Source organism: Diabrotica virgifera, chromosome 9 (assembly GCF_917563875.1).
Source record: "Diabrotica virgifera virgifera chromosome 9, PGI_DIABVI_V3a".
Classification (NCBI taxonomy): Eukaryota; Metazoa; Arthropoda; class Insecta; order Coleoptera; family Chrysomelidae; genus Diabrotica; species Diabrotica virgifera.
In genome coordinates, this window is record NC_065451.1 from 211,690,757 (window position 1) to 211,705,776 (window position 15,020).

A 15,020-nucleotide genomic window follows, 5' to 3' on the forward strand; every position below is an offset into this window, starting at 1 on the left:
GCTATAGTAGGCTAAAAATTTACCTGTTTAGCAACAATATTATTACAGTGGTATTGTTAAACAATCAGGCTATAATATGTTCAAAAAATCACTTAAATCGGCCGACAGGTTTAGGAAATATGAGACATCAAAAATAACCAAATTTTTAAGTTAGTCGATTTCTATGCACGTAAGTTTATAAGAAATGCGAGGAAGGCATGGTTTCAAAATCAATTGGTGTCAGAAACTGTCAAGGAACCAGAGATGTATTATTTAGTTGCGTGTAGTATTAATGCAAACGTGTCGAAATCAACAAAAAGACGTCTGCCTAATTTTACTCGTATAGACCATGAGAAAGTAAAACAAGAAAAATTGAAGGAATGCTTAGAAAAGAAAGTTCTGGATCCCAATGACATCCAGAGTGATACAAAACCTGTATTGGAATCAACATGCCTTTATTATAAGAAGGACTGATGATACCGACATCATAAATAGTCAAATATGCGTTAGACAGGGTTGCGTGTTATTTATATTCACAAAAAATCTTTACAAGCAAAACATGGCTCGAAGGACAATGTATAATCCTAGGGCTCAGTGGAGGCTGTTCTTCAGATAAGGGAAACACCAATAGCGATAAAAGAATTTATTAATAAAACCGACACTAGGGTAATTACCCCGGGAGAACTTTGAGTACTGAATTGTTACTTGTACACGTTTAGTTGAAAACTCTATGATGCTACATATTGACACTTGCGTCTAGAGAAAACCAAATACTTTGCTTCGGAGCTTCTAGACAATTGACAGTTCTCTGGATTTGGCGGGCAATTTGAAAAGTATATATATTGTACCTATACTACTTATACATCATATACAACTTATACATCATTGAGTTTAAGGCAGTAAATGAAAAACCTCACTTCGCTTTGTAGATTATCTATATAAATGTAAATGAAATTCAAAATATACTTATTAACCTAATTATATTATAGTACATATTAGCAATATTTTAAATAAAAAACTTTGTCATGTAGGTACCTTATAATAATATGTACCTATATGTATGTATAGGATATGTTACTTATAGTTCGGTACCTCTTGGCCTCTTGGGGACTTAACAATTTTACCAGTATTTTGAATTTCTCTATAAAATAATTAACCATAGGAAAGTTATAAATTACAGTCAAATAATTAACCATATTATGAAAGTTATATTATTACCACATCAAAAACAGTAGGTACCTACCAAGGTTCATAAATAGACGGTACCTACTACCAAAGAAAAACATAAATATTTCACATAATAAAAATATTCTTAAACAAAAATGATTGTTTTCAATTAATAAGAAAAAACCTTAAAGGAAAATTTGGGGTTTAAACAAACCATCTATTAGAGAAATTCAAAATACGGGTGTAAAATTTCTAAGTCCCCAATAATTTATAACTGTCAATTGTCTAGAAGCTCCGAAGCCAAAGTATTTGGTTTTCGCTAACCGCAAGTCATATTGACTGAAGTTAAAGGCACATCTTGCCTGGTTGAAGTGATTCTTGAGAATGATTCTAAATGTGTATTTTTTCTCAGCGGTGGCACTTAGTATTGGTGTCAAGCCACGCACTGAGTATATTTACAAATATATTGAGAACAAAGAAATATATTTGATCATCAAATTAAATAATGCAATTGCCCGAATTATTGTTTACAATTTACAATTCGTGAACTAAATTAGAAACCCGTACATGTAATTATGCCATAACAAATTGGCTCATGTGATATACGGGGTGATAAAAATATACTGTTAAATATCGGACATGAATAATGAATGTTTGATATTGGACACATCCTAACTAAAAACTATGAAAAATTTTCGTGACATACTTAAATATATTAAATTAAATTACAAGAATACTAATTACAATAGAATTACAAGAATAATATATCAATAATTATAGTTGCTGACGATAATATAATAATTATTGTAATTATAATTGCATGCAATATTCAAATGAATATGTCTCTTTATCAATGAAACTATATTTAAAAAAAGATAACAACACTATTCTTCTTTTTCTATGTTAATCGCTTGATTAAATAGGTATTTATTATTGTTAGAAATTTTTTGTTTCTTTCCGGTGTATGTACCTATAATTATTGTCAAGACTTTCCTTAGCTGAGTGCATGATGTTAATTTTTAATATAGCATTTTGACTGCCACATTTCGTGACGGGAATGTATGATACGTTTCTTATTATTCTTCTTTTTAGGATAGATCCATAAATTTTTTATGTTTAGTAATATTTCGGATATTGGCAATCATCCTGACAATTTTTACTCAGTGATGCTATGACCTCCTAGACTCTCTCCAGATTGAATAGCTCCAACTGTTTCCTAATTAGGTAATCATAAAAATCTATTTAAAATGTGTCTCCTTTATCTTGTCCTTTCATTATTTTTGTACTTACCACTTCGTAACTTACGTGAAAGCAATTGTGATTCTTTCTTTTTAAGCTCTTCTGCCAATTATTTCATACTGTTATCTGTATTTCCAACATTTCAAGACATTATAATTTGCTCCCCATGCTAATTTTTTTCTTAAATGCAATACTGAAGTACCTATTGACATCATATTGTAGGGACGGTTGAATATTTCACGAACCATCATTTAATTGAAAAACTTAAAAAAAAACTGAAAAATCTTGCAAATAAATATTTTATGACTACTATGAAATAATTCCAGTTATATTTTTTACCAACAGAAATATTTGTTAATAGTACCTAATTCAGTAAATAGCCAACTAGACGCACGAAAATATTGGCGAGATTATGTGAATCCTTTGCACGTTATTATACGTTGTTACCACATTTGGTAGTGATAACGCAGGAGGAACCTCGGGACTAGCTCGTTTCTGAAAATTTTGAAGGCGCGACGGCTCTAGAGACGGCGCGTGGGCATGCTGTGTATATCAGTATTGTAACCATTTTTTAGTTGGGTAATGTTGGTTTAGTACCTATTACAGATTACAGTGTGCGTGAATTTAAACATGGAAGAGTGTTGCTGCGTATTGCGTAATTGATCAACTACTTGAAAAGTCATTCTCCTTGTATATTTTTTTTATATATAATTTTGAAGAAATGGAAGAATGAAAGAATTATTGAAAATGGAAGACTTAAAATATAAACAATAGTTTTCAAAATAAATATGTTCTTTTTCCTACTTGTTCATTTTTTTATGTTAATTTTATGGTATTGTAGAGTAATATCTTTAGTTTGTTTATTATTTATTGTTATACCTATTACATTTTTGGAATAGTGATTTGTTTAATTTTATCCCGCAGGATTGAATACACAAACTTATACTTGGGAGGTTCAAAATAATTTTTTTAAATAAGATTTTTTTACATCTGGTTTTGGTAACACTTTAAAAAAAGTCACGCGTCGCCACTCGTTCCTATTTAAAATTTGAAAGTTGCACCCTCCCTATTCTAGAAGATGTGGTTGGGGTGTCGTGTTTAGTGTCATTCGATAGATTTTTAAAAAATATTGAACACGTGTTTTTAATTTTTCGATCCGATGTTTAATTCGCATGGAGGTGAAATATGGACTCTACATCAGCGGGAAATAAATAAGCTGTTGGTATTTAAGACGAAGGATCTCAGAATGATATTTGGCCCTCAAAGAGATGCATTGATAGGAGAGTGAAGAAGGCGCCGCGATGCTGAATTAGTGACCCTGTATGGTACTGAAAACGTAGTCAGACATAAAATCTACCAGGATAAGATGTGCAGGGCATGCGGTAAGATTAGAGGAAGATACAGTGTTAAAGATATTGTTTTTTGAGATACCACGCGGTAGAAGATCAGTAGGTCGTCCCAGAAAAATATGGAAGGATGATGTTAAAGTCGATTTATCTAGGATTGGGGTGCAACAATGGGACATGGAAGCATAAGATCGTAGAAAATGTAGGGCTATAGTGGATGTGGCGAAAACTCACCCCAAGTTCTAAAGCCAGTCAAGAAGAAGAAGAAGATGTTTAATTCGCGAAATACTCGACCGTCCCGCTTCGTTTATCACACCCTGTATTACTTGCATCAAATACCTCCTTATTGTTTTATTGAATATTAAAACGGTAATAGTTTTAAACAGAAGAAAGACTTTCACTGCTTCCTTATATAATTATGTATATTTATGGACTTGCTGATTTATACTTTACGATTACATATTTATTATTTATTTGAAATGAAGAAGAATGAGAAAACGAAAGGGAGTTTCCAATAGCAAAACTGTTGTTAGCTGAGGTTATTCAACCGTAATCGTCTGGCTATTGTCTCTAAATCAAATTAATAGTTTCAGTCTACTCGTTTATTATTGCCTATTAGATTTTATTTATGCAGAATTTATTCATAAAGAACATTTAAAAAAACTTTTAAAGAAACATTTATTACGAAATACACTTTTATTTTATTTAGCGTATGGCTTAAGTACATTACAGAATATATTTAGATTTATGCATTATACAATGCATCACAAACAGATGTCCAGTTTATTTATATATTCGATTGACCCTTCGGTTGCCATTACAAAGTCTATAGGGTCGCCTGTGTATGCTCTGCGTGGGCAGTCCTGAAAAATGTGACTGATCGTCTGTCTTGCAGCGCCGCAGTCACAAGAAGGCGAGGGAAGTTTACCCCGTCAGTCTATAGAGGGAGTCAGCGCATCTTCCACAGTTTGTTCGAATTTGATTAAGGGCTGCCCAAATCTTACGGGGACGTTCAAATTCGCTAGGTTTTCCTATGATGTCCGGTAGACTATGGTAACGCGGATCTGTCTTACTTTCCCAATCTTCTCTCCATCGGGTATTTAAGTCAAAGTTGGATTGCTGCAGCTCTTGAGCAGCTTGTAGATGGGATAACCTGGATCGGAGACGGTTTCCAAGAATATCGGGGATGTCGTTGTGGACTAGAAGCTGGCGAATGTCCATTATTTTGATATATTCTTTAAATAATGCATGTTCGCGGCGCTGCAGGTTGGGTGGTGCTATATTACTAAGGGTAGGTAGCTACATTGTAGGGGTGGGCTGTTATCATACGCATAGCACGGTTTAGTTGGGTGTCGACCAGGTGGATGTACCCTGCTATTTAGCCACACTGGTGCACAGTATTCTGCCACCGGATATATCAGGCCAAGAGCAGAGGATTTTAAAGTTGATGCTGTGGACCCCCATGTAGTGCCGAAGGGTTTTTGTATTATATTGTTGCGTGTTTTCAATTTTGCTGCTGTTTTCGTCAGGTGTTCTCTGAATGTGAGTGTTCTGTCTAGAGCTAGAGTATAGAGTAACCAAAAGGTATTTCGGGTATTTATTGTGTTTCAACAGCTTGTTATTAAAATACACTCGCAATTCTCTGTTTGCCAGCTTGTTGTTGAGATGAAAAGCTGATACTTCAGTTTTTGTAGTACTTGGTTGTAGTCTCCATTTCTTAAGGTATTCGCTGAGGAGGGAAAAGTCATTCGTGAGAGTGATTTCTGTAGTTTCTAAAGATTGGTGGCTTGTTGATAGGGTCCAGTCGTCAGCATATCCAAACTTTCGAGATTCGGTTTACAGGCATGTCAGCAATATAGAGGTTGAAAAGTAAAGGGGAAAGGACAGATCCCTGTGGAAGACCATTGTTAATTTTCATCTGTCTACTCGTCTCCTTTCCCATTATAACCTGGAAGGCTCTGTTTGTCAGCATGTTGTCAATGAGGTTAATTATCTTTCTGCGGGGAGTTTATACAGTACGTAAATCGTACAGCTAGACATAGGGAATATACATTGAGATAATTGTGGCAACTGCGCTAACCTGTGTTAGTTGAAGCTTCTGTTCGAGTACGAGTTTTGGTGCAATAGAACTGTAGAACAAGAACAAATACCAAAAATTTTTATTTAATTAAATTATTTGACAAAAAAAGAAGTAGAAGGACACCCTGTATAAATAATTATATAAATGTTTATTTTACTGAATAGAAAATTGAAGAACCTTTCAAATGAGCTAGCACACGACCCCTATTCTTATTTAAAAAAATCATCGATTACGTTATCACGCCCAGATGGATGACGTCACTAGTATACCATATATGCCACAATATCATAACTAAAAAATAAAAATCGACCTGTTTCGGGATTTTTCCTTAAAATCGCCGGTTTACTAAATAACGAATTTATTCCTTTCATTAACACCATACTGTCGGTGGAAAATAGTGTCGCGCACGCTTGATTAGCAATTAAAAAACAAAGGAGTTTTGAATATTGTATTGCAAAAAACTCTTCAGGATTTCATCAATCGATGTTTAAAGAGTATCTACCTACTTTGGTAACATTTAAATTTTCAGTTCTTCACATAGTTATTGAGGGTTAAAAATGGCCGATTTCGCAATTTTTCAATTTTTAATCGCTTATATGTCAAAAACTATCATTTTTAGAGAAAAGTCACTAAAGACCTTTTCTGTTTGGAATGATCCAAAAACCCTAAAAAAACTTTTTCCATGTAATAAAAATAATTTTAGGAAAAAAACAAAAAAAAACATTTAAAAAATTTTTGACCACCTTTTGGTCCTGGCAACATGCAAATTTGTTAAAAGGAGTCCTTTTTGAGTAAGATTGTGCAAAAAATCCGAATTAGAATATTTTTCCTAGCGGATGCGCAGTGGCTTTCTGGACTACATCGATAGAGCGCAGTTGCCATAATTGTCTCAATGTATACTCCCCATGTCCAGCCAAACAATTTACGTACTGTATATTAATCGCTGTCTCCAAACAGTATCATATGCTGCTGTTAGATCTATAAATACTGTTGCTGTATTTTGTTTCTTTTGAAAACTAGCTTCTATAAAAGTTGTTAATGACAGCACTTGGTCAGTACAGCTTCGATGAGGGCGGAAGGCAGCTTTGTTTTTGTTCAATGGAGACATTTTCTAGTATATACTAATTCTACTAAGAGTGACTAATTCTGTTGAGCAGAAGCTTTTCTAATAGTTTATATACCATGCTGAGTAGAGCCACCGAACGTAGAGCTATGGGGCGGTAGTTTTCTGGCTTATCGTTTGATTTGCCCGGTTTCGGAATTGCAATTATCTTTGTTCGCTTAAGTGAGAAAGGAATGTTACCTGACTGAAGTATATCATTAAAGAACATTGCAAGCCACTGTTTCGTGTATGCACCACTGTGTATCAAGAACCAAGGGCGCATCCAGAGAGGGGGCCAAGAGGGCCATGGCCCCCTCCGAGAATTTAAAAAAATATAAATTTAAATATTTGCAGTTAAAATGTTTTTAGTTTTAAACACATATATATTTATAAAACAGAGGATAAATATGTCTTCTGGACTAGAATTGAACAAAAGCAGTAACGGAAGCTTCAAGAATGACATAGGATGTTTTGTAAATCAAAATGTTGATAATTTTACAGAGTGCCGATTTTTAGAACGACCTTGGCAGCCATTAAAATAGTATCAATTTCCACATTTTGTATACATATGCAGAATAAAAAAGAAAAGAAGCTTTAATTGGGTCACCATCACTGAGAACACAGAAGTTGGTTAATACTTTCGTACAATCGAAAGGGATTGTTTTGCAAGTATCGCGTTTTATTTTTCTAATGAAAAATATGGTCGACAAAATATTCCTCGAAGAGGTCATCGTGATAATGGCCTTCTGCTTCTGGGCGAAGATGTTGGACCTAGCAACGAGAGGAATTGTTAAGGTTTAAAATTGCATCAGGAGATCAGACTCTTAAACAACACCTATCCACAGCATCTTCCTGAGCAACATACAATTAGTAGCACCATTCGAAATAAATTGATAACACGTGAAGAAATAATTGAACAAATAATGAATCAGGTTCAAAGTGCAAATTATTACTCTGTCATATTTGCCGAAACGACTGACGCATCCAACATGGAACAGCTTTCTCTAAATTTGAGATACATACACAATAACAGCATTCGTGAAGACTTTGTCAAGTTCATTGACGCTTATGAGAAGATAAAAATAATTAGTGAAAATCAAGAAAGAGGGGGAAAAGAAGGCCTCACAGGAGAAGCATTGGAAAAAATAGTATTAAACTTATTGAAAGAATTGCACTTGGATCCGAAGAAATGTGTAGGAATCGGTACTGACTTTAATAATACTTTATTAATGTACGTTTTGAATGTCTTTATGGCCCTCAAAAGTGTGTGAAAAATGTCTTAAAGCTTCGTTCTGTTCATTTGTTTTAATGCCCTTAAGTCTCTTTTCACGTTGGTAGTATGTGTTCGATCTCATGGAGCTCTAAATAGAGATACTATATGGGAGGCAACCTTGTTAGGAGACATTTTAGACTCTCTGGATTCCAGCTGGTTAGCTCCTCCAATTTTTCTCAACAGGTACCATGTCTGCCGGCTTGATTTTTTGAAGTCAAGGTTTTCGACAGTCTTTATCCACTTTTGGCGTTTAGCTGTATCGATGTTGTGTAAAAGCTCGTCGGCTATTTCTCGGTCACCACATATTCTTTGCGATACCCCCTAGGGATGGTTTCCTTGGCAGCGCTTATTACTGTACCCACAAATCTCTCGTAATGTTTGCTGGTTGCATATAAGAAAGAGGTCTTGAGAAGGTTAATTATTTAAAAATCAAATTATGAAAGCCAGATATTGTATTCCTCCGTTAATATTAAAAGATCAAATAGATAAAAAAAGATAAATATCTACGATATTCCTTTCATGGTAGAGATGCATTTACTAATGTTATCGCTAACCTTTCTTAACCCTAGAACCACAGGGTGAAATTAGTGAAATTGGTGAAAAATTTTTCAAAAAGTGCTGTCACAGGCGACTGAAAATATTTTTTAAAATCAACGACATTTCAACGTTTTTTAAACGATTTTAGAAATTTTATCAATATACAGATTGAGTCAAAATATAAAAGCACTTATATTTTATTTGCCATAATATACATTTTAGGGTGTCAAAAGTAAATTAAAAAACAAGTTGGGAGTTACATACATAGTTTATTTTTATATTATTTACAATCTTCACATATTGATGTTCTGCACACATATTTTTTTGCATAATAAACAAATATGGTGGCGTTTGTTGTAGTGCCTATTCGTTTCGGATGTTGTAGACCATCATGGCAATCTGTTGCACACTGCTACTCTGAAAAGATTTGTAGTGGTTGTGTTGAATCACGTACGTAGATTTTTCAGTCAGGAAATCCTTCGCTTTCCTGATCCGCGTTTTCGTTCTTTCCGCATTTTCGCTGTAAAATTAGCTGTTAGTTTGTTAGTTGTTAAAATCTTTTTCGCTGTTCCTTATGATGTGACTGAAGTATACGATTCAGGCTGTTTTTAACAGATCTTTTTCTTTTTGTATTCTTAATAGATTAGTAACGTGGTCAGCAGGGCCCCCGTAACCGGGCGTGCAACGCGTGCGACGCACGCGGGCGCAGCCCGAAAAATGCGCCAAACCCAAGGTTTGGCAAATAAGAAATATTTATTTTAACGAGATATTCATTTTGTATACAATTTTAATTTTACATTTTTAACGAACATTTCGAGAAATTTCAAAAATAAAAAAAATTGTTTATAAATGAAAAAATAATTAAGATCTTATTTTATATTTGGTGTTAATAATTTACTACTATATATTATTGTATTTTTTTAAAACTATATAATATGGGAATACCTATTTTACAGTACTTATCCGTAAATCGTAAATTTGTTTAGATGTCAAAAGTTGTTGTGTTGTAATATTCTGTCCAGATTTGAAACTTTCGTGGATTTTTGAAAATAAAATAATTTCATAAAAATTTGGCATTAGGGTTTTTTTGAGATGAGGAATTCAAATTTTGAAAAATAAATTTTAACGGTGGAAGCTTGGGTTTTGGGTTAAATAGATTTTTTAATAATTTAATAGAAACACCCAATTTGATAAATAATGCATGCTATAAAAAGGTATAGATAGTAATATAAAAATAATATGTACCATTATATTTATTTATAAACTACCGTTTTTGAAATTCTGATAGCAAGTAGACATAAAGCAAGTGCTTTACTATTAAATGTCCAATCATTTAAATTTATTTATAGAGATCATAATGATTATTTGGTATCATGTTTATTCCAGATAAATATTATAAGAAAAATGATACAATAATTGATATTAAAGTATGTCAAAACTATTTAAAGAATCTAGTTGATCATTTTAAAAATTACAGTCTCCCCTTCTGTGGTCCCCGGCGCTAAGGTATAAGGTGCCCGCCTGCAAAACTAGCATAATTTCCCTTAGGTTTTTAAAATTATGTAGTACCTATGTATTTTGTATAACACCAGCAGCAAAAAGCTCATTTTGGCGCCCACCAAATAGGGGCGCCCGCCTGCAGTGCAGCATTACTTGCAGGCCCGTTGTCGCCGGCCCTGTGTGGCTCAATGGTAAGAGAGCCGACCTTTGGATCAAAGGGTTGTGAGTTATGAATCCCAGCTGATTATCAAATTTTTCTTTATTAAAAATCCGTTAATAGAAATAATTTCTATCCTTGTGGGATCGGTGAAGGGAGACGTTTGGATACAATTAGCGTCTCTTTGTAAAGACAATGAAATAGACTTTACTATATAACAAGACATTTACTTAACACACACACTACACATTACACTATAATCTGAATGTAAAATCAACTTTATCATGCCAATGGCCAAAAAAATACAGATGTGAAAATGTTGTGGAGGAAATAATTGCCCAAGTGGGAAAATTGGCAGCTGATGAACAAGGTTTTCCTTCGTTAAATCTCGTGAAACGAAAATATAAACTAAAATTTTTCGAATATGAACATAAGAACGAGACATTTCAAGATCCAAAAACCGCGTTTAAAATATTATTTTTTTTTTAGAATAATTGATCAAATTCATTGACCATGATATTTTAAAACATTGTCTTGCTTTTCAACAAAAAATAACTGATCCAGTAAAGACGGAGGCAAAAGTAAATATTGATGCAACTGATTTATTTAGCGAGATAAAAGCTTTATAATTAGGTACTTCAATTACCCAACTCATCAGATCAACTTATATTCTTCAATATATATTTGAAAATAATCTAACTTCATCTTTACCAAATATCACTGTTTCACGAAGAATCATCCTCACTTTACCGGTGTCTGTTGCTTCTGACGAGCGATCATTTTCAAAATTAAATTTAATTAAAAATTGTTGGAGCTGTACTATGGTACAGGAAAGATTATCTGGTTTGGTAATATTAACCATCGAGCAAGAGCTCGTCAATAGAATTGACTTAAAAGATATTATAAACGAATTTGCTGCCGTCAAATTTAGAAAAACGCCCATTTAATTCAATTTAGATTTAAGATATCGATTTCTAGATTTAAAGGCGTAGGCGCAAAATTTGGCGCCAATGTGTTTTAAATGCATTCATTTTTTTCGAATCCTGAGAAAACTAATATGTATGTAAGAATTTTTAAAAAATTTATACGCAAAATGAAAGATTGCATTTTTACTGAGGGCCGAAAGTCCTTGAAAACTTCTATAATGTTTATTTTAATAAATTACAGGGGTCAAAAAAAAGAAAATTTAGGGTAATTTTTAATTTCAAATATCTCATTCAAAAGAACTTTTTGGTCATTCTAAGGGACTTCGGCCCTCGGTAATAATATAATCTATCATTCTGCGTTAAAATTTTTCAAAATTTCTTACATATTAGTTTTCTCAGGATTCGAAAAAAATGAATGCATTTAAAACACATTGACCCGAAATTTTACGCCTACGCCCTTAACTAACATACATATTAAAGTTTTATTTGTTTTTTTGCCATTATCAGTAAATTAGTTACAAAAAAAATTGAATTCTTGCAATTTCTGTTGTAAAAGGTGTAAAGAATAAAAAATTATAGATTTATTTCATAATTGGATATAGGTAGATTTAAAGGGCGCCAAAATATATCCAGCACGAGGGCGCCGCTCAGCCTTGCGGGGGCCCTGGTGGTCAGTATAAGATATCTTTAGGATTCGAAAATAAAGCCACATTTCGAAAGCACAATTTTTTGCAGATAGCGTCTATGTGAAGCCACTACTTAACCGCGTACCACAGTCTAGGGAAGATATAACATCGTAGTAACCTGATTTTTATGGGTATTGATAAATCATGACATTTGAATAGCTTAGCCATTTTCTTGAAATGCCGATCTTGCTTTCTCAAGATTTGATTTTAAGGGAATGGTCCCAATTTTCATTGACGTTCGTACCAAGGTTTTTACTTTTCTAATCATCATTAATGCTGAAATTACTTTCAAGAATCATATTCCCCAAACATTCCAAACATACTGCATGAAGTATTTTCGTAATTATCAACGCCAACGAAATAATTAAGTTCAAAAGTTTTGATAGGTGATTTCACTGCCACTGTCACCAATACCAATTTCAAACTTCACGCTTCTTGCATATGTTAATCTTCCTCATACATACCTACTAGACATCGGCTATTTCGAAAACAGCTGAATACTTCTTCTTTGCGTAACGCATCCGTAGAGCTGTTTTGTGTTGATGTAAATACAAATAAATCAGTTTTTTTTTAGACTCATTATACGATCAATCAAAATCAGCGGTAGAGTGAAGGTCGTGCATATGAAATTTTTATTGGTATCATCGTTCAACTTTCACTCTCTTCAACGAATTAAAAAAATTTAAATGTGGTTTCACTTTATAACATTTATTATCTAACACAAAATTGATTCAAATCATATACGATAATGTAACTGTAATAACTATTATCAATGAAATAAATACTTTAAAAGTCAGTGTCGTATCGTTGTGTTGGTTTTAGTTAATACACAATTTATTAAAGAAAGACAATTTAAGATTTAATGTCGATACATAGACCACCACTACTCGCTTATGCACGTTTCACCCTTTTGGAATCCTCAGAGTGGGCTGCGGTGTGTATAGAATAGAGCTTATATTTTTTTCAAAAAATTGTGTTTGGCATTCGAAAGTAACATTTCGAGAAGAAATTTAATTTTAAAAAACTTTTCTGTAAATGTGTATGTAAGAAAAGTACACATAATTCATTATAATGCACACTGGTGTATTAACCCCTTTTAACAACAGCATATTCAAAGTTTATAATTTATAGTGACAGTAAAAGTTCTCTAAGTAAAATTAGTGCTATAAATCCTAAATCAAAGGTGAACTACATTGAATTATATATAATAAATAAAATTAAAGAACTTCAGCAATAAGGAAAGTCTGTTAAGTTGGCATGGATTAAAAGCCACTGTGGAATAACTGTAAATGAAATGGTAGATGAATTGGCTAAAAACACGGTGACACAAGGAGTATTAACACATTATCTTTGTACGTCTAGAGATATTGAATCAGATTTATTCAAAGAGCTTAAGAAAGAATGGAAAGAAAGGTATATTGATGAGAACATAAATACAGGAAACCACTACAGATCAATCAGAAACTATATAACAGATAAACCTTGGTTTTCTAAAATGGAGTCGACAAAGGATATGACAAGAACCATAATATGCAGAATGAGATTTAACCACTGTCTTACACCATCATATATGTACATTTAAACTTAATATAGCTCACAGCCCACAATGTATTTGTGGTCAGTTGGGTAACCTACAACACAAAATTTTGACCTGTTCTCTTATTTCTAATAAAGTTAATATGTTTTTAAATTCACTGTATTCTTTGACTGATGTCCACCATCCCATTAATTTAAATTATTTATTAACATTAGAAAATAATGAGTTGGTATACCGGCTATTGTATAAACATATTTTAGATATTAAACTTAAATTGTAATTGTAAAATATAGAGTAAGTATTTCTTGTAAATTTTTATATACTAAAAGAAAAAAGAAAAAAAATATAAATAAGAAATAAAAAAAAAGAAAAAAAATATATATATAAAAAAAAATAAAAATCAAAAATAATAAAAAAATGTATATAATAAAAAAAATATAATAAAAAAACATTTAGATAAAAATGAATGACAAACTTGGACAGTCCATAGTAAAAAGCTTTCGAATTAAGTAGAGGGCTAAAGAAGAATGTTGCAGTTTTTGCTGTGGAACTCTGAGAACATCATTTGGAAAAAAAAATAAAAAAAATATTGTTATATTTCTATTTGATATGAAAATTAAATTTTGATAATTATAAACAAAATTCAATTTAATATAAAATATTTTCAATTTTCTCAACCACGGGCATATAAATTTAGAACAACCTGTATACAACAAATTGTTATATTTAATTTTAAGAAGTGATTAAAAGAAACTCGGGACAATGCGCTTAGAATGAACAAAGTGAATGGCGCGTACCATTGTCGTTGTTCGCGGAAGGTTCGATCATTAGCCTATGCTAAATAAGACTCAAGTGAAATCGATAATAGGTCATTATCGTTGTTCGCGGAAGGTTCGACCATTAGCCGATGCTAAATAAGACTTAGTGGAAATAGAGAATAGGTCATTAAATTTTGTAAATAGTAGAAAGTAATTTTAGAATGGGAATTAACTATTTTTTTTGGAAATCCATTAAGCATATTTAGAAAGAATAAAAATTGGTTTTGAGGAAGACTGCGAATGAGAGTTGGTGGTGGAAGGTTGATTTGCGAATCTGGAAGGGATATTTAGAAGGTAGGTGAATGACTGAAAATAGAGATCAGAATGTTTTGAGCTGTCGAGAAGGGAAGTCCAGTGGTAGACGGTAGTGTACGGAGAGTGAGAAAGCCGGTGTAGTTCCGTGAGTGTGGAGTATCTATCGTGGAACGAGAGGTAGGCCAGGTTGAGAGTAAAAGAACCTCCTTGAGCCAAGAGTGTCCCGGTAGCTGATTGCAGTTTCGAAAAAGGTAGAATACAGCATCACGACAGAAGCAGGAGCGAGAGCTATACGAGCTAGTTTTCAAAGGAGAACATTACTGAAAACCAGGACGAGGTTTTGATCGCAGCCAATGATAGCAGGAAACGGGTCTTGTGTGAAGACATTCTCAGTTCACCAGAAAAAGGTCAGTCTCAT

The 15,020-nt window shown here is 33.0% G+C and overlaps 1 protein-coding gene and 1 long non-coding RNA gene across 2 annotated transcripts in view; one reads left to right on the forward strand and one right to left on the reverse strand.

Annotated features, from left to right (window-relative positions):
- LOC114326092 (uncharacterized) overlaps positions 1 to 15,020 on the forward strand; it is a 67,725-nt gene that overhangs the window by 25,851 nt on the left and 26,854 nt on the right. The gene's annotated exons all lie outside the window — the stretch shown is intronic.
- Positions 897 to 1,470, reverse strand: LOC126892748 (uncharacterized). Its single transcript, XR_007700988.1, has 2 exons — positions 1,361 to 1,470; positions 897 to 1,089 (listed from the first exon to the last, which is right to left on the reverse strand). It is a non-coding gene; the product is annotated as an uncharacterized LOC126892748 (long non-coding RNA).